Source organism: Ranitomeya variabilis, chromosome 6, assembly GCF_051348905.1.
Source record: "Ranitomeya variabilis isolate aRanVar5 chromosome 6, aRanVar5.hap1, whole genome shotgun sequence".
Classification (NCBI taxonomy): domain Eukaryota; kingdom Metazoa; phylum Chordata; class Amphibia; order Anura; family Dendrobatidae; genus Ranitomeya; species Ranitomeya variabilis.
Window position 1 is genome coordinate 343,814,486 of NC_135237.1, and position 21,120 is coordinate 343,835,605.

At 42.9% G+C, this 21,120-nt stretch overlaps 1 long non-coding RNA gene across 1 annotated transcript in view; it reads right to left on the minus strand.

Annotated features, from left to right (window-relative positions):
- The window catches only part of LOC143781159 (uncharacterized), a 116,560-nt gene that overhangs the window by 36,183 nt on the left and 59,257 nt on the right, over positions 1–21,120 (minus strand). The window contains exon 2 of the long non-coding RNA XR_013216594.1: positions 4,784–4,955. This is a non-coding gene — a long non-coding RNA (uncharacterized LOC143781159). The remainder of the gene's footprint in view (positions 1–4,783; positions 4,956–21,120) is intronic.

Sequence of the window (21,120 nt, forward strand, 5' to 3'; positions counted from 1 at the left end):
GAAAAATTAGATTTTTTTTTTTATTTTCACAGCTCAACGTTATAAACTTCTGTGAAGCCCCTGGGGTTTCGAGGTGCTCATCACACCAATTAGAGATTTTCCCCCACGTATGGAATATCAGCATGCTGAGGAGAAATTGCTCAACAAATTGTATGGCGCACTTTCGCCTCTTAGGCTATGTTCACACGTTGCAGAATTGCCATGGAAATTTCCGCCGCAATTCTGCAACTCCCTGCCTCGGGAAATACACATGCAGAATTGGCATGCATATTCCCGCTAAACACTTAGCTTGCAGAATGCTAGTGTTTTCCAAGCGATCTGTAGCATCGCTTGGAAAACTGATTGACCGGTTGGTCACACTTGTTAAACATAGTGTTTGACAAGTGTGACCAACTTTTTAGTATTGATGCTGCCTATGCAGCATCAATAGTAAAAAGATAATGTTAAAAATAATGAAAAAAATAAAAAATCGTGATATTCTCACCTTCAGGCATCCTCCGCAGCCTTCCCGTTCCTCGCGATGCTCCCGGCAGCTCCCGTTCCCAGTAATGCCTCGCGGCAATGACCTCACATGACGTAGCGGTCTCACGAGACCGCTACGTCATCACAGGTCATTGTCGCAAGGAATTACTGGGAATGGGAGCATCGCAAGGAGCGGGAAGGCTGAGGGGATGCCGGAAGGTGAGAATATCACAATTTTTTATTTTAATTCTTTTTTTTAACAGGTACAGTATATGGTTCCCAAGGCCTGGAGGAGAGTCTCCCCTCATTCACCCTGGGTACCAACCGCACATGATCCGCTTACTTCCCGCATGGGGGACATAGCCCCATGCGGGAAATAAGCAGATCAATGCATTCCTATGTGTGCGGAATCCCTGCGATTCCACACAAACAATGAACATGCTGTGTTTTTTTCCGGAATGTGATTCCACTACGGGAAAAAAAACAGCATGTGCACAAAAAATGAGGAATACATTCTAATAATAGGATACTTCATGTAAGCGCTTTTTTAGCGTTTTTTCGGTGGAAAACGGCCGAAAAAATGCTAAAAAAACTAAAAATCCTTAACGTGTGCACATAGCCTTAACATTATGAAAATGCATAGTTTGGAGCGAAAAAAACATTTTTGTGGGAAAATGATTTTTTTTATTTTCACAGCTCAAAGTTATAAACTTCTGTGAAGCACCTGAGGGCCTCAAAATGTTCAATACACATCTAGATAAGTTTCCTGAGGGGTCTAGTTTCCAAAATGGTGTCATTGTGGGGGATTTCCACTGTTTAGGCACATCAGGGGCTCTCCAAACATGACATGGCGTCCGCTAATTATGCCAGCAATTTTACATTCAAAAAGTGAAATGACGCTACTTATCTTCCGTGCGCCCAAACACTGGTTTTCCCCCACATATGGGGTATCGACATGCTTAGGAGCACAACAAATTGTATAGTCCATTTTCTCCTGTTACCCTTTCAAAAGTAAAAAAAATTAGGTCTAAAGGAATATTTTTGTGAAAAAAGTACATTTTTTATTTTCTCCTTCCATTTTCCATTAATTCCTGTGAAGCACCTGAAGGGGTTAATAAACTTCTTGAATGTGGTTTTGAGCACCGTGAGGGGTGCAGTTTTTAGAATGGTGTCGCTTTTGGGTATTTTTTGTCATATAAGCCCCTCAAGGTAACTTCAAATGTGAGGTGGTCTCTAAAAATGGTTCTTTAAATTTTGTTGTAAAAATTAGAAATTGCTGGTCAACTTTTAACACTTATAACTTTCAAAAAATTATGTTTCAAAAATTGTGCTGATGTAAAGTAGACATGTGGGAAATGTTATTTATTATCTATTTTTGTGGCATGACTTTCTGATTTAAGGGCATAAAAATGTAAAGTTTGAAAATTGCATAATTTTCCAAATTTTCCCCAATTGTATAATTTTTTCACAAATAAACGTAAGTCACATCAAAGAAATTTTACCAATATCATGAAGTACAAAATGTCACAAAAAAACAGTATGAGAATCAGTGGGATATAGGGGCGTAACAACTGCGGTCGCAGGGGTCGCAGCTGCGACCGGGCCCGGAGTGCTAGGGGCCCGCCCAGTCTAGCAAACAAGTAGCACTCGCCGGGAAACTCAGAAGACAAGTCACGCACCCTGCTGTCCACGCCAACAACGGCCAGCTTCTCCACTTCCAGCGGTGTGAGGCGAGTGGGCGTGTCCATGAAGGACATGTGACCTAGCTTGTCACTGAAGCTTGACAGAGATGGAGGGGAAACAACAAACCCGAGGAGCCTGCAGCAGCTGTCACAGAGTCCGGGTGAGGCGCGAAGGCAGCAGCTAGTGAGCAAGTGCAGTCACGGCTGTAAAGTGCTGACGTGTGGCCAGTGTGCTGCTTACACCACACACACACACACACACACACACACAGACACACGCTCTGTGCGCACAGGACCTGTGATGAGGTCACAGGAGGGGAGGAGTCAGGGGTCACATGATCAGTGGCCTCAGTGTATGCAGGACTCTGCTGTGCTGATTGTCATGGAGCTGAATGAGGGGAAGTTTATGTGTGGGGTCAGGACGGGTTTACAGTGTGGATGTAGCAGAGCCGTGTGTGTACAAGGTGTACGGAGCGGAGCCGCGTGTGTATGGGGTGTACGGCGCGGAGTCGCGTGTGTATGGAGTGTACGGAGCGGAGTCGCATGTGTATGGGATGCACGGAGCGGAGCTGTGTGTGAGGTGTACGGAGTGGATCCGCGTGTGTATGAGGTGTACGGAGCAGATCCACGGGTGTAAGGAGCGTAGCCGCGTGTGTACAAGGTGTACGGAGCAGAGCCGTGTGTGTACGGGGTGCACGGAGCGAAGCCGCGTGTGTACAGGTTGTAAATTTCTGAGTCGGGAAGAATGGTACACGGCTGTGGGCAGAGCCCATCATGTGCACTGTGGGGGAGTATTGGATGTACTTGCCAGCGTCAGAATGTGCAGTGCGTATGCTCCGGAGCCGACCAGTACACCCAATACACCCCCACACTGCACAGGTGCGCATTGCAGCGTCATACCAGGAAGAAACAGCACACAGATTTCAAACGCTGGGAGTGCGCTTGGAATTAGAGCGAGGAAGGACATGAACGCCCAGAGTCTGCACTTCTGAAGACATCGCCCTAATTAGTATAGGGACATGTTAGTTATAAAATCATTTTTCTCAGCGATTACAGGGCAGTATTAGGTCAGACTATACAACAAAGCAACAAAACTATAGTGTGTGAAATTAATAGGGAAAATGTGAATTTCGGTGGGAAATATTTTGGCGCGGGGGGGGGCTCCATTTGAAAGTTCGCATCGGGGCCCCTCACTTTGTAGTTTGTAGTACATTGAAATGTTCTAGAGTTATGACTTCATAAAGTGACAGTGGTCAGAACTGAAAACATTGGCCATGTCAGGAAGGTGAAAACTGGCTTAAGGATGTAAGGTTAAAAAAGGACTGGATGATTTCCTTGATACACATAACATTGTAGGTTATAATTAAATTAGTGACAAAATATAGAATTAATGGAGAAAGGTTGAATTGGATGGAACCTAGGTCTTTTTTCAATCTATGTAACTATGTAACCCACAAATCAGCAATTGATCGTATATAAGAAGGCTCATTCCCAATAGTCAGCCAGCTTAAAGGGAACCTGTCACCCCCAAAATCAAAGGTGTGCTAAGCCCACCGGCATCAGGGGCTTATCTACAGCATTCTGTAATGCTGTAGATAAGCCCCCGATGTATCCTGAAAGATGAGAAAAAGAGGTTAGATTATATTCACCCAGGGGTGATCCCGCTGCGGTCCAGTCTGATGGGCGTCGCGGTCCGGGGCCTCCCATCTTCATAGGATGACGTCCTCTTCTTGTCTTCACGCTGTGGCTCCGGCGCAGGCGTACTTTGTCTGCCCTGTTGAGGACAGAGCAAAGTACTGCAGTGCGCAGGTGCAGGGCAAGGTAAGAGGCCCGGCCGCCTGCGCACTGCAGTACAAAGTACGCCTGCGCCGGAGCCGCAGCGTGAAGGCAAGAAGAGGACGTCATCGAAAGAAGATGGGAGGCCCCGGAAGGCGACGCCCATCGGATCGGACCGCCCCTGGGTGAGTATAATATAACCTGTTTTTCTCATCTTTCAGGATACATCGGGGCTTATCTACAGCATTACAGAATGCTGTAGATAAGCCCCTGATGCTGTTGGCTTAGCTCAACTTCCATTTTGGGGGTGACAGGTTCCCTTTAAAAAATGAACGTCAGTCTGAAAAATTGGGAAAACTTTGAAAGTGTCCCCCAGTGTAGATAAGCTCCTGATGCCGGTGGGCTTAGCTCACCTTCGATTTTGGGGGTGACAGGTTCCCTTTAAACAAGACGCTGATCAGAAGATGATTGAGAAAAACATTCATTCATCAGGTGATTGGATCTTTTAAGTGTTTGCTGCATATCACCTTGTGTAAACAGTGGATGTGCTGTCCAGAGCGTGCATGCTGTATGGGGACAGAATGATCAAATCAACGATCTTTCTATCCCTATCTTTTGGTTGCGCGACTGAAGATAAGCATGTTTTTCTTGGATTACTTTGAATCTCTGCAGCATTTCAGAGAAATCATAGTTTGAAAAGCCGACTGTGAACTATAAGGAGAGACTTTAATAAAATTTGAGGAATTAACGTTATGTAGCCACAAAGAGAATAATATCTTCACCCCACTGCGCTTAATTTATAAATTAGGGAAAATATCTAGCTTTAATTTGACCCTTTTATGGTATATAACTTTGTTGCTTACCATTGTCTAGATCTTCCTTTGTATGTGAGGCAGTAATAACCCGATAGCAATCTTCATAGGAAATCCATTGTGGCGTTAACTGGCTTTAGCTCAAGGTGCATTATACTTTGACTTTCATTTCCTGGATTTCCTTGTTCCATACAGTTTCCTCATGTTTGGCATCATTCTAAAACTGAATACAGAACAGAACATATGTCAATAACTTTATGTCAGGTATGTTTCATATTTAAATGAAATAATAAAAAAGTTGCTAAATGCAATCATAAGCATCATCGTAAGTATGTATCCCTCCCAAGTATAACATGCATACTGAGGCTATTCATACAGTAGCTCTGTTACAGTAATATCTTTTAGGATTAGCTACCGCTAATTTGCTTTCCATATGACTAGATAATCTTGACTATGTAACCACTTCTACATTACTGGTCATTTACTTCATCTTACTTCTTTTTCTAGTCCTGCAGCTAATACTACACAAAATTGTATGGTCTTATTCGAGTCTCTTACCTAATTCTGGTAAACATTGTCATGTATAAAGGCATCATCTTGTGGAAGCAGACGCCTTTTTTTATAACGCCAACATAGGTCAGAAAAAAACAATAATGTGGCTTTGATTTCTTAAATTCTGAACAAATAACTAATAGGGAGCATGTCAATTTGAAAATGCTGCGTAATCTATGGACATGTTCTAGAGCACTATGGCCTCAATTCAATCAAAGTGATTTCTCCAGAATTCTGGCATAAAGCACTTTGAGAAGTTACAAAAGTTTTGTGTGAAGTGAAATTGTGCAAACATTTTGCAAATTTGAGTGAGGCCGGCGTCACACTGGCGAGTTTTACGGACGTAAGGGCGCAGAAACTACGTCCGTAAAACTCGCATAACATACGGCACAATTATTCTCAATGGGGCTGCTCCTATCAGCCGTATATTACGGTTCAGTATTATACGGCTTTCTACGGCCGTAGAAAATCGCAGCATGCTGCGTTTGTCAGCGTATTGCGCAAAAAAATCGCCAATGAAAGTCTATGGGGGCGAGAAAAATACGGATTACACACGGACCAGCAGTGTGACTTGCGAGAAATACGCAGCGGTGTTAGTGAAAAGTCGGTAATTCAATTGCAGGCTTTTCATTTCTCCTTCACAAACCCGACAGGATATGAGACATGGTTTACATACAGTAAACCATCTTATATCCCCCTTTTTTTTGCATATTCCACACTACTAATGTTAGTAGTGTGTATGTGCAAAATTTCAGCGCTGTAGATGCTAAAATAAAGGGTTAAATGGCGGAAAAAATTGCCGTGGGCTCCCGCGCAATTTTCTCCGCCAGAATGGTAAAGCCAGTGACTGAGGGCAGATATTAATAGCCAGGAGAGGGTCCATGGTTATTGGCCCCCCCGTGGCTAAAAACAGACCCTCGCTTGGCAAAATAATAAACGCACAAGATACAAGCTGAACCGTCACGTCCCACGAAGTAATCCATCTGAAGGGGTTAAAATATTTTACAGGCAGGAGCCCTGCTAATGCAGCTGTGTGCTCGTGCTTGTAATTCCCCGGCGAATGAATGAAATGTAGATCATTGACCTACATTTCCTTCAGTTGCGGTGATGCGCCCCCTGGTGGATGTTCTCATATGACCTGGAGCGTGGGAAAAAGTTCCCAGGCTGCAGTTCATGAGAACATCCAGCAGGGGCGCATCACCGCGACTCAATGTAAGTATAGATCACTGCTTCCCTTTCAGCACCCGGGGATTACAGGCACGAGTGAGTGCTTTATCGCAGCTCGTGCCTGTAATATTAGTTAACCCCTTCAGAAGGATTACCTCGTTGGACGTGATAGGACATCAGAAGGTATGTATCTTGTGCGTTTATTATTTTGCCAAGCGAGGGCCTGGAAATGGATTGAGAGAGCAATAAATTATTAAAACAACCGCTGTCTTTATTTCATTAAAATACTTTTAAATCGTGTGTGTGTGTTTTTTAACCCTTTCAGACAATTGGATTAATAATGGATAGGTGTTATAATTGACGCCTCTCCATTATTAATCTGGCTTAATGTCACCTTACAATAGCAAGGTGGCATTAACCCTTCATTACCCCATATCCCACCGCTACAGGGAGTGGGAAGAGAGTGGCCAAGTGCCAGAATAGGCGCATCTTCCAGATGTGCCTTTTCTGGGGTGGCTGGGGGCAGATGTTTTTAGCCACGGGGGGGCCAATAACCATGGACCCTCTCCTGGCTATTAATATCTGCCCTCAGTCACTGGCTTTACCACTCTGGCAGAGAAAATTGCGCGGGAGCCCACGCCAATTTTTTCCGCCATTTAACCCTTTATTTTACCAGCTACAGCGCTGAAATTTTGCACATACACACTACTAACATTAGTAGTGTGGAATATGCAAAAAAAAGGGGGATATGAGATGGTTTACTGTATGTAAACCATGTCTCATATCATGTCGGGTTTGTGCAGGAGAAATGAAAAGCCGGCAATTGAATTACCGGCTGTTCACAGATATCGCGCTGAATGAAATCTAAATACAGAATATACAGTATATATATGTGTCTCAATGACATATATATATATATATATATATATATATATATATATATATACTGTATATATGTTTTCCAGAACATTTGAGCACATAAATCCATTAGATGTCGGTCTTGCAAGCCTGCGCGAAAATCTCGCAGTACGGATGCCATACGGATTACATACGGAGGATGCCATGCGCAAAATACGCTGAAACACCCTGACTACTTATCACTATTTTGGGAACATTTCTCCGTATTACGGCCGTGTTACGGCCGTAAAATACGGACCGTATTGTCTTACGCCGAGTGTGACGCCGGCCTAACAGAGTAAGATTTGTAGCGAGTTGCAGGGCACATTTCAGACACCCTAATTCCTTAAGAAGTGTTCGCCAGCAAGCGCTCTCAGCAAGACATGCGTGAACAGCACAAGTCTTGATGAATTGAGGACAATATGTTTCAGGGGTAAACACAGACAGAAGAAGGCCTGTATAAGGGCACTCACTAACCTCATGGCTTATCATAAAACACCTAATTATTTCTCTTTAGCAATCCATCACTAATTATAAACTATAAACTTTATTAGCCCATGCCTTACTTGCAATATCATTGATAGTAGTATAGTAGCCCAAGCTTTTGAGCTCCTGTGCAGCTGTGAAAGTTGCACCAATGGTATGTCCTTGGTATGATTGTGTATGTTACGTATGTTTGTGGGAAAAGCTTAAAGCACCACTCTGGTGTTTTTTCTTTTTTAATTTATTTCACTGCCTAAATGATATTACTAACACATGTTACCTGCCACTTGAAATATGTTACCCATACAGGTGGCACACGTGGTTCTTGGACCACCTGTGCTATGGGGCCGGGCTTATCTAGGAGGGGCATAGCTAAGCTGCTACCTGGGGTTCACTGGAGCTCCTCATGGTGGACTCAGGCTTGGCTACAGGTAGCCGCCAGGTACCACTCCTAGGCAGTCTCTGGAACTGCAGCTACTGACCCCATTAATCAGGTACACAGACGTGAAAAGGACTAGGGCTCCTCTCAGACTACTAGGTTCAGGATCGACTGCAGAATGGTTACTGACACTGAGTCTCAGACAGGGCTGATTCGGAGACTGTTAGGACAGTCTGGATACATGGAATACTCGGATAGGCACAAGTTCAGACACACGGATCTTGAATTCAGGGAGTGACCACACACGAACTGAGGATGAGGTTCAGCCACTGGCCACACTAGGACCAGGGACTTTAGGTTCAGGATTGGCTGCACCAGGACCAGGAACATTGGGTTCAGGAATGGCTGCACAAGGACTAGGGACTAGGGGTTCAGGACTGGCTACACAAGGACTAGGGACTATGGGTTCAGGACACTGGTCACACCAGGAAAGGGGACCTCACAACTCATTAGTAGACTACACACTACCTAATGATTCACAGTTGCTTAACACCTCCCTATTGAGGAGGGTACCTTTTAAGAACCAGAAACACATGGGCCATTTGCACATTGAACAAGTCTGTAGGAACCTGTTCACACCACCAGAAAACTTGAAGACACAAGAGAGCACAGTGAGGTCAAAAATACTCTGTTGTAAAAAAATCACAGTAATCAGCAAGTGCTAGTCAAAAGATGTAAAGAAAACAGGGTATTTAGTTGATACGTTTCCATCCTGCATGTCCACATGGATAATCCTTCTCTGAACCCTGCTTATACAGGTACTATACAGATGATCAGGTTTTAAATACATCAGATAGGGATTCTATACATTAGTTAGGACTGCTCTATAAGGGTATACCTTGACGATTTGGTGGAGCAGCTTAGTATACATTTTTTTGCAAAAAAACGTATCAACTAAATACCCTGTTTTCTTTACATCTTTTGACTAGCACTTGCTGATTACTGTGATTTTTTTTACAACAGAGTATTTTTGACCTCACTGTGCTCTTTTGTGTCTTCAAGTTTTCTGGTGGTGTGAACAGGTTCCTACAGACTTGTTCAATGTGCAAGTGGCCCATGTGTTTCTGGTTCTATAATTGTTCTCTTGTTTCTACAAGACTGGGGAGTCCACCACTCCTCTGTGGGTCATTTGCATTTAAGCTGTTCCATCCTGCATGTCCACATGGATAGTCCTTCTCTGAACCCTGCTTATACAGGTACTATACAGATGATCAGGTTTTAAATACATCAGATAGGGATTCTATACATTAGTTAGGACTGCTCTATAAGGGTATACCTTGACGATTTGGTGGAGCAGCTTAGTATACATTTTTTTGCAAAAAAACGTATCAACTAAATACCCTGTTTTCTTTACATCTTTTGACTAGCACTTGCTGATTACTGTGATTTTTTTTACAACAGAGTATTTTTGACCTCACTGTGCTCTTTTGTGTCTTCAAGTTTTCTGGTGGTGTGAACAGGTTCCTACAGACTTGTTCAATGTGCAAGTGGCCCATGTGTTTCTGGTTCTATAATTGTTCTCTTGTTTCTACAAGACTGGGGAGTCCACCACTCCTCTGTGGGTCATTTGCATTTAAGCTGTTCCATCCTGCATGTCCACATGGATAGTCCTTCTCTGAACCCTGCTTATACAGGTACTATACAGATGATCAGGTTTTAAATACATCAGATAGGGATTCTATACATTAGTTAGGACTGCTCTATAACGGTATACCTTGACGATTTGGTGGAGCAGCTTAGTATACATTTTTTTGCAAAAAAACGTATCAACTAAATACCCTGTTTTCTTTACATCTTTTGACTAGCACTTGCTGATTACTGTGATTTTTTTACAACAGAGTATTTTTGACCTCACTGTGCTCTTTTGTGTCTTCAAGTTTTCTGGTGGTGTGAACAGGTTCCTACAGACTTGTTCAATGTGCAAGTGGCCCATGTGTTTCTGGTTCTATAATTGTTCTCTTGTTTCTACAAGACTGGGGAGTCCACCACTCCTCTGTGGGTCATTTGCATTTAAGCTGTTCCATCCTGCATGTCCACATGGATAGTCCTTCTCTGAACCCTGCTTATACAGGTACTATACAGATGATCAGGTTTTAAATACATCAGATAGGGATTCTATACATTAGTTAGGACTGCTCTATAAGGGTATACCTTGACGATTTGGTGGAGCAGCTTAGTATACATTTTTTTGCAAAAAAACGTATCAACTAAATACCCTGTATTCTTTACATCTTTTGACTAGCACTTGCTGATTACTGTGATTTTTTTACAACAGAGTATTTTTGACCTCACTGTGCTCTTTTGTGTCTTCAAGTTTTCTGGTGGTGTGAACAGGTTCCTACAGACTTGTTCAATGTGCAAGTGGCCCATGTGTTTCTGGTTCTATAATTGTTCTCTTGTTTCTACAAGACTGGGGAGTCCACCACTCCTCTGTGGGTCATTTGCATTTAAGCTGTTCCATCCTGCATGTCCACATGGATAGTCCTTCTCTGAACCCCGCTTATACAGGTACTATACAGATGATCAGGTTTTAAATACATCAGATAGGGATTCTATACATTAGTTAGGACTGCTCTATAAGGGTATACCTTGACGATTTGGTGGAGCAGCTTAGTATACATTTTTTTGCAAAAAAACGTATCAACTAAATACCCTGTTTTCTTTACATCTTTTGACTAGCACTTGCTGATTACTGTGATTTTTTTACAACAGAGTATTTTTGACCTCACTGTGCTCTTTTGTGTCTTCGAGGGTACCTTTTAAACAAGATGCCTCCCAGCTATATGCTGGGAACCATCTTCCATGTGCACTCTAATACTAAATGCCTTCAAGCCATTGGCTCAGGGCATTTAACTATGTGCATGCACTGCCCCTTTAATAGCACAATACCAGGAGAAAGGGAGCACACCGAGGGCCATGCTGTGCGGGTGGGGCTGTGAATATGCTGGCATCCCTGCAAGGAGGGTAAAGGGGATCCGTGCAGGGGTACTGGCAATAGCCTTACACTGTCTTCAGCTCTTCTTGGTGTCGTTTCGGTCCTGTTCCTTCATTTTCTGATCAAATCTCCTGACTGACTGCAAGTCAGAGTGAATAGTCACAAGCTCTTGATGTAAATCTATGAGAGCCTTGTTCTGGCTCTCTAACACTTTTATTGAGAAGTGACTTCCAGCTCGCTCAGCAAGCGATCCAGCGGGTCACAATCTGCAGAAGACGACTGGAGCGGCGCGAGAACAGAAGAAGAAGGCGGCTGATATAACAGGCTGATATAACTAGGGGCAGGGAATATGCATTAGTGATACCACTCCAGCGCTGAAATAAATAAAAACGCTGGAGCAGTGCTTTAAGAATAACATATGTTATACATTGAAATCAATGAATTTTCTAGGCTTAATAGTGAAATTGATGGTCCTAATAAGTGACTGACAGTTCTGTAGGCACACTTGTACAAGAAAGGCTGTCAGTCACTGATTAGGACCACCCTCTTGTATCCTGAGCACAGGATGAGCATGGATTTATATTACTAAAACACAACTTCTACTTAATCTTTAGCCCCAAACCTGTATATCAGTCTAACTGCTCCATAACATTCTGCTGACAGATCACACTTGCGTGGTAAGCTTCTTTCAAGTATCAATTTACTTTGCTCAGATATTTTTACATAATTTCATTCCATCTATCTCTAGAGCACATAGATAAAGTATTTTTCTGTGTTGCCAATAGATGCAGTACAGACATATACAAATACATCCACTCTCAGTATGGTCTGTTCACAATATCATTTGCTCCTAATAAGCCAAAACTTATATAAACTTCAGCAATTACAAGCTTATTGGGTCAGCTAGACTATCCTTGGAGGAAAAAGACATCAGGTTTGATCCAGTTGTCTTCCATTTTGTATCTGTAAGCAGCTTATCTCTCCTCCTGTATATAAGAACATTCACAGTTGTCTGCAGTGAAATGAGGATTTTTCATGGAAGTCCATATACCAGAGTGACTATGCTACCCCCTGAGAATTAGAGCCACTGTTTGTCCAGGCTCATATAACACACATAAGCTCTAATTGACGCTGTCAACAGGAATTGTGTACTGGGAAAAGTCAGATGTTGCTTTTCAGGCGTTATTATCAACACACTGTATTTTTGGATCCATTTTTTTTTAGCTTGCCCCATGCTTTAGATTGGTTGATCTGAGCATTACTACACATCTTGAACCCTTAAATCTGCACTATGTAGTTGTGGATATGCTGAGGAAGCAAAATATGGTCCCACTTCACATTTAGTAGTCTCCTATGCCAGGTAATAATACCACTACTTATTAATCCAAATTCTTAAGTGCTTATAAATCCTCTCTCTAAAAATGTTTTCAAATTAAGATTATATATATATATATATATATATATATATATATATATATATATATATATATATATGTGTTCCACTTGTTTTTGATTCTTCATCTTCACCAAAAACTTACATTTGGTATCTTTATGTTTGAAGCATGATATGTGGGAAAAGATGAATAGTTCCAGGGGGCCGAATACTTTTGCAAGACACTGTATATATATGTGTGTATATATATATACATATATATATATATATTTATGTATTAGGATAAAAGTGTCAGTACAAACTCCCTGGTGGCTGAGGATAATGAGGGCGATCAGACAGTGGAAATAAAACATTTAATCATTTATTCTCGACTGTGTATGTAGTATATAAAACGGAAATATAAAACATGACACTGAACCATTGCTCTTACAAAGTGATAGAGGGGAATGAAAGAGGAGTGAATTGGCCGAGAATCCTACATAGGAAATGACAGGCTTATCTGTAGAAGTCTTAATCAGCGCTCAACATGGCTGGCATAATGCAAATATGAATAGTAGCTGTAGTGTGCAGACTGGTTTTCTTTTGTAATCTTAGTTTGCTCCACCTGATGTCCGCCTCCGCAGGCATACCTCTGATTTCCTCCTCACTACGGTATTTTGGTAAATTAATGACAAATAAATTTAGCTTTCATTTCTCATAATAATAAAAGATTAGAAAAGCAGTACATTTTATACCGTTAATGCCATTGGTATACTAAATTCTCTAAGGTTATATCTTGTCGTTATGTTAATCCCTTAGCACACATGAAAGTCACAAGGTCATGCAATCGGAAGATCTGTGCTTCTATGATTGAGACTATTTATATAAAATTATTGATATCTGTATGACATATACCGTAGTTCTTTTTCTAAATAAATTATTTCAAGAAAAGTCAATAAATACTGTAAACTATATGGCTCTATCATCAAACTGTGCTAGCATAGTGTACTGTCATAACCACATTGAAAAGGCACAACATTTTTGAATACTGTGGAGTTGCGCAAAAACTTTGAGACTTTTGGTGTTTTTATACCAGTTTCAGGCAGCACTGCCAAAATGGGCAGACTGGGAAGAAACTAGGGCAAGATAGAGTGTGGGAACACACACCCATCAAATTCATCAATAGTGGCGGTGTTTTTTAACAGAAATATTACTCCAGTCCATGACTGGAGTAGCGTTTTAGCAAGACGCAAAGTCTAAACACTAAACTGAGAAAATACATCAAATTCATGAAGTGGCATTTCTTAAAGGTAACCTGTCACCATGAAAATGTAGTCCAAACTGCAGACATCATGATGTGGAACCAGAAGAGTGGAGTAGATTGTTATATAGTTGTGTGAGAAAAGATTCATTATGACTTGTATTTTCATGGTTTAAACCTCTGCTCTTTCTAGGATTTTTGGGCCAGTGGGCTGGCCTATCAGTGACTGACAGCTATCGCTGCATGCACACTTATACAGTACAATACAAGCTGTTAATGACTGATAGGACTGCCCACCAGACCAAAAATCCCAGAATGATGAGAGATTTAAATTAATAAACACTGGCATTATATCTTTTTCTCACTAAACTATACTTCAATCCACACAGCTCCAACTGCTCTATAACATGGTGCCTGCAATTGAACTGCATTTTCATGGCTACAGGTTCCCTTTAATTAATTTGGTACATCCTACTCCAAAACTCACCTACATGCAGTCTTAATGAATCGTCCTCATTGTCTTTTTTGGCTATTAAAAACAATCCACGAATATACAGCATGAATAATGGGCGAATATATCATTTCCCTAGGCAAGTTTTCTGGTGTTAAAAGGTCAAATTTTATGCAGGGGGTCTCTGCAAAAATGTTTCAACTTTTTTTTGCCCATGTCACTTTTTGCAAAATAATTTTGTACACCTTAAATAGGTTTTCCACTATGGACAAGCCCTTTTTAATCACTCCCCCCCCCCAAGTAAAATAATAAATGCCTATGCTCACCTCTGGCACAGGTGTAATTTCAGTGGTGTTGGCATTGGAAAACCCGGAGTTCTCTTGACTTTATGCGGCCAATCAGGGACCACTTCACTCTCCCCTCCTTCGGACAAATCTAGAGGAAGTAAGAAAGCAGCTACAGCTCTGACTTCCTCTCAATATTAGTTATGTCTAAAGGAGGGGACAGTCAGTGAAGCGGCCGCTTATTGGCTGCAGGGATTGCGTTACATAACAATATCATGCAAGCCCCGGTCGAGCAAATGTGATACCGCTGGAACAACACTTGTACTGTCGGTGAGAATTATTGGTATTATTTTATTTGTTGGAAAGAAGTAGTTGTCTAAGGCTGCCATCACACTATCAGTATTTGGTCAGTATTTTACATCAGTATCTGTAAGCCAAAACCAGGAGTGGAACAAATAGAGGAAAAGTATAATAGAAACATATGCACCACTTCTGCATTTATCACCCACTCCTGGTTTTGGCTTACAAATGCTGATGTAAAATACTGACCAAATACTGCTAGTGTGACGGCAGCCTAAGTAGTGAACCATATCTTTAAGACTCCCATACATAATTAGATGATTGTTAGTCAAAAAATGCTTTGACTGATCATTTGGCCTACAGCCATCTCAGCTGACTCTACTATACACAGGAGAGCTTGTTTGGCCAAGTGCTTCTGTGTTCTACATGAGAAAAGCATCGGCTCACCGGCAGTTTATCTCAAGGAGGACAAAGTGATCAGTAGTATGAAATCAGACATGCCTGATTGACATTTCCCTTAACCATCATTTATCCGAAGCACCCGACTGCACATTAGATTGTTGGCCGAACCCTTCAATATCGGCAGGGACAGCTGACATTAATTTAATGTGTATGTGGGGCTTTACTCTGGCAGCTTTTGGTTTAGGATTTGCATATGGATACCAGACCTTGATTGACTGGAAGTTTATGAGTCCATTAAATTCATCAAGAGAACTTTCCTCAAAAACTCAGAACTTTATGTCCAGTGTATTTTCTGATCTCTCTCCTTTTAGCCAGATGAAACAATGTTATTTTTGGGAGGCTAATATGAGAATAAACATTTCGACTTAATATGTTGAATATGTTGCTTTTACATGCAATAACAAAGTCATATACATCATATAGATATTTGGTCATCTGTTATGATCTGGTGACCTTGGAGCTGCATGAGAGACTTTCTCAGGAGTAGGTGGTACCTGTACTCACCGCAAACCCTAATCTAACACCGCAACTAGAAGTAGCCGTGGGATGTACCTAACCCGTCCTAGACATCTCGACACAGCCGGAGGACTAAATACCCCTATAGATGGAAATGGGAATTCTATCTTGCCTCAGAACAGAACCCCAAAGGATAGGCAGCCCCCCACAAATATTGACTGTGAGTATAAGAGGAAAGACACACGCAGGCAGAAAAACAGGATTTAGCAAAAGAGGCACTTCTAGCTAAATAGAAAAGGATAGGACAGATTTCTAAGCGGTCAGTATTAAAATCCTAAAAACATCCACAGCAGATAATACAAATATTCCACATCTAACTAAAGACATAGAAAGTATATCTGCATCTCCTGAGAATCCAGCATGACTGAAAAATCCAAACAAAGTCTAAGCTGGACAAAAACACAATAAATTGCACTGAATTGCAAAGCACACTGCATGTGTGCACAGAGACAAAAAAACCAGACACTTATCTTAGCTGAATTTGCAGCAGGGCATGAGGAGCCAGAGAGAGATGCAATCCCTCCAAGTACAATGGACAACTGGCACAGACTCATGGATCCTGCACACCTAAATACCTAATAGAGCTGCAATCAGCAGAAACACCTGCCCGGATTACAACCCCAAGACAACTGCACTACCACCATCAACCACCGGAGGGAGCCCAAGAGCAGAATTCACAACAGTACCCCCTCTTGAAGAGGGGTCACCGAACCCTCACCAGAGCCCCCAGGCCGATCAGTACAAGCCAGATGAAAGGCACGGACCAAATCAGCAGCATGGACATCAGAGGCAAAAACCCAAGAATTATCCTCCTGGCCATAACCCTTCCATTTGACAAGGTACTGAAGCCTCCGCCTCGAAAAGCGAGAATCCAAAATCTTCTCAACCACATACTCCAACTCCCCATCAACCAACACAGGAGCAGGAGGATCAACAGAGGGAACAACGGGCACCACATATTTCCGCAATAAAGATCTATGGAAAACATTATGGATGGCAAAAGAGGCTGGAAGGGCCAAACGAAAAGACACCGGATTGATAATCTCAGAAATCCTATAAGGACCAATAAACCGAGGCTTAAACTTAGGGGAAGAAACCTTCATAGGAACATGACGGGAAGACAAGCAGACCAAATCCCCAACCCGAAGCCGGGAACCAACACACCGACGACGGTTAGCAAAACGCTGAGCCTCCTCCTGAGACAACACCAAATTGTCCACCACATGAGCCCAAATCTGCTGCAACCTGTCAACCACAGAATCCACACCAGGACAATCAGAAGGCTCAACCTGCCCCGAAGAAAAACGAGGATGAAAACCAAAATTACAAAAGAAGGGCAAAACCAAGGTAGCCGAACTAGCCCGATTATTAAGGGCAAACTCGGCCAATGGCAAGAAAGCCACCCAATCATCCTGATCAGCAGACACAAAGCATCTCAAATAAGTTTCCAAAGTCTGATTAGTTCGCTTGGTCTGGCCATTTGTCTGAGGATGAAATGCGGAAGAAAAAGACAAATCAATGCCCAGCCTAGCACAAAAGGCCCGCCAAAACCTAGAAACAAACTGGGAACCTCTGTCAGACACAATATTCTCCGGAATACCATGCAAACGAACCACATGCTGAATAAACAACGGAACCAAATCAGAAGAGGAAGGCAATTTAGGCAAAGGCACCAAATGAACCATCTTAGAAAACCGGTCACAAACCACCCAGATAACCGACATCCTCTGGGAAACCGGAAGATCTGAAATAAAATCCATAGAAATATGCGTCCAGGGCCTCTCAGGGACCGGCAAAGGCAAAAGCAACCCACTAGCATGGGAACAACAAGGCTTGGCCCGCGCACAAGTCCCACAGGACTGCACAAAAGAACGCACATCACGCGACAAAGAAGGCTACCAAAAGGACCTACCAACCAAATCTCTGGTACCAAAAATACCAGGATGGCCAGCCAACACAGAACAATGAAGTTCAGAAATCACTCTACTAGTCCATCTATCAGGAACAAACAGTTTCTCCACTGGACAGCGGTCAGGTTTGTCAGCCTGAAATTCCTGAAGAACCCGTCGTAAATCAGGGGAAAAGGCAGAAAGGACCACCCCTTCTTTCAGAATGCAGACCGGTTCAAGGACCTCAGCAGAATCAGGCAAAAAAACTCCTAGAGAGGGCATCAGCCTTAATATTCTTAGAACCCGGAAGATACGAGACCACGAAATCAAAACGGGAAAAAAACAAGGACCATCGAGCCTGTCTAGGATTCAGCCGCCTGGCAGACTCGAGGTAAATCAGATTTTTATGATCGGTCAAGACCACAATACGGTGCTTAGCTCCCTCGAGCCAATGTCGCCACTCCTCAAATGCCCACTTCATAGCCAACAACTCCCGATTGCCGACATCATAATTGCATTCAGCGGGCGAAAACTTATGGGAAAAGAAGGCACACGGTTTCATCAAGGAACCAACAGGATCCCTCTGAGACAAAACGGCCCCTGCCCCAATCTCAGAAGCGTCAACCTCAACCTGAAACGGAAGAGAAACATCTGGTTGACGCAACACCGGGGCAGAAGTAAATCGGCGTTTAAGCTCCTGAAAGGCAGAGACAACCGCAGAGGACCAATTCGTCACATCAGCGCCTTTCTTCGTCAAATCGGTCAAGGGTTTAACCACACTGGAGAAGTTAGCAATGAAACGGCGATAAAAATTAGCAAAGCCCAAAAATTTCTGAAGGCTCTTCACAGATGTGGGTTGAATCCAATCATGAATGGCCTGAACCTTAACCGGATCCATCTCTATAGATGAGGGAGAAAAAATAAAGCCCAAAAAAGAAACCTTCTGCACTCCAAAGAGACACTTAGACCCCTTCACAAACAAAGCATTATCACGAAGGATCTGAAATACCATCCTGACCTGTTTCACATAAGACTCCCAATCATCGGAAAAAATTAAAATGTCATCCAAATATACAATCATGAATTTATCAAGATAAGTCCGGAAGATATCGTGCATGAAGGACTGAAAAACAGGTGGAGCATTAGAAAGCCCGAATGGCATCACAAGGTATTCAAAATGGCCTTCGAGCGTATTAAACGCAGTTTTCCATTCATCACCCTGCTTAATACGAACAAGATTATATGCCCCCCGAAGGTCAATCTTAGTAAACCAACTAGCCCCCTTAATCCTAGCAAACAAATCGGAAAGCAGAGGTAAAGGGTATTGAAACTTGACCGTGATCTTATTCAAGAGGCGATAATCAATACAGGGTCTCAAGGAGCCATCCTTCTTAGCAACAAAAAAAAATCCCGCTCCCAACGGTGAAGAAGATGGCCGAATATGTACTTTCTCCAAAGACTCCTTAACATAACTCCGCATGGCGGTATGTTCAGGCACAGACAGGTTAAAAAGTCGGCCCTTAGGAAACTTACAGCCTGGAATCAAGTCAATCGCACAATCACAGTCCCTATGCGGTGGAAGGGAACTGGACTTGGGTGTTATGATCCTTAGTGGTTGAGGATCACAAATTACTCCAGCTAAGTAACAAACATAGGACAAGCTCTAGGGAGGTGGCAAACTGGACTGACCGCAAATCTGAACCTATCCAAACACACTAGAAGTAGCCGGTGAACGTGCCTAAAAATCCTAGACATCTCAAGCCAGCCTGAGGAACTAACTACCCCTAGAAAGAAAGAAAGACCTCTCTTGCCTCCAGAGAAATAATCCCCAAAGATATAGAAGCCCCCAACAAATAATAACGGTGAGGTAAGAGGAAGGCACATACACAGGGGTGAAAGCAGATTCAGCAAATGAGGCCCACTAATACTAGATAGCAGAAAACAGAAAAGGGAATCTATGCGGTCAGTAAAAAACCCTTACAAAATATCCACTCTGAGATTTCAAGAACCCCCGCACCAACTAACGGTGTGGGGGGAGAAACTCAGTCCCCTAGAGCAACCAGCAAGCGAGGAAATCACATTTTAGCAAGCTGGACAAGAAACATGATGAATGCTGATAATCAAAAAATGAACAAACAAAAACTTAGCTTGTCTTGGAGAGACTGGGAGCAAGGTAGTCACAAGGAATCTGAAGAGCACTGAATACATTGATAGCAGGCAAGGAACTGAGTAACCAGGTGAGCTAAATAGGAAACCAACCAAGGATAACGAACCAGCTGATGCAGCCAACCTGCAGAAAGATAACACTACACAGTACCGCTTGTGACCACTAGAGGGAGCCCAAAAATAGAGTTCACAACAGTACCCCCCCCTTGAGGAGGGGTCACCGAACCCTCATCAAGACCCCCAGGGCGATCAGGATGAGCCGCGTGGAAGGCACGAACCAAATCGGCCGCATGAACATCAGAGGCGACAACCCAGGAATTATCCTCCTGACTATAGCCCTTCCACTTAACCAAATACTGAAGCCTCCGTCTAGAGATACGAGAATCCAAAATCTTCTCCACCACGTACTCCAATTCGCCCTCGACCAGCACCGGAGCAGGAGGCTCAACAGAAGGAACCACAGGTACCACATACCTCCGCAACAAAGACCTATGGAACACATTATGAATGGCAAACGATGCTGGGAGATCCAAACGAAAAGACACCGGGTTAAGGATTTCCAAGATCTTATAAGGACCAATGAAGCGAGGCTTGAATTTAGGAGAGGAGACCTTCATAGGAACATACCGAGAAGACAGCCACACCAAATCCCCAACACGAAGTCGGGGACCCACACCGCGGCGGCGGTTGGCAAAGCGCTGAGCCTTCTCCTGTGACAACCTCAAATTGTCCACCACATGGTTCCAAATCTGCTGCAACCTATCCACCACAGAATCCACCCCAGGACAGTCAGAAGGCTCAACCTGACCCGAGGAAAAACGAGGATGGAAACCAGAATTGCAGAAAAAAGGCAAAACCAAAGTAGCAGAACTAGCCCGATTATTAAGGGCAAACTCGGCCAATGGCAAAAAAGTCACCCAATCATCCTGATCAGCAGAAACAAAACATCTCAAATAAGTTTCCAACGTCTGATTAGTTCGCTCGGTTTGGCCATTAGTCTGAGGATGAAAGGCCGACGAAAAAGACAAATCAATGCCCATCTTAGCACAAAAAGTCCGCCAAAACCTGGACACAAACTGGGATCCTCTATCAGACACAATATTTTCAGGAATGCCGTGCAAGCGAACCACATTCTGAAAAAATAGAGGAACCAAATCGGAGGAGGAAGGCAACTTAGGCAAGGGCACCAAATGGACCATCTTGGAAAAACGATC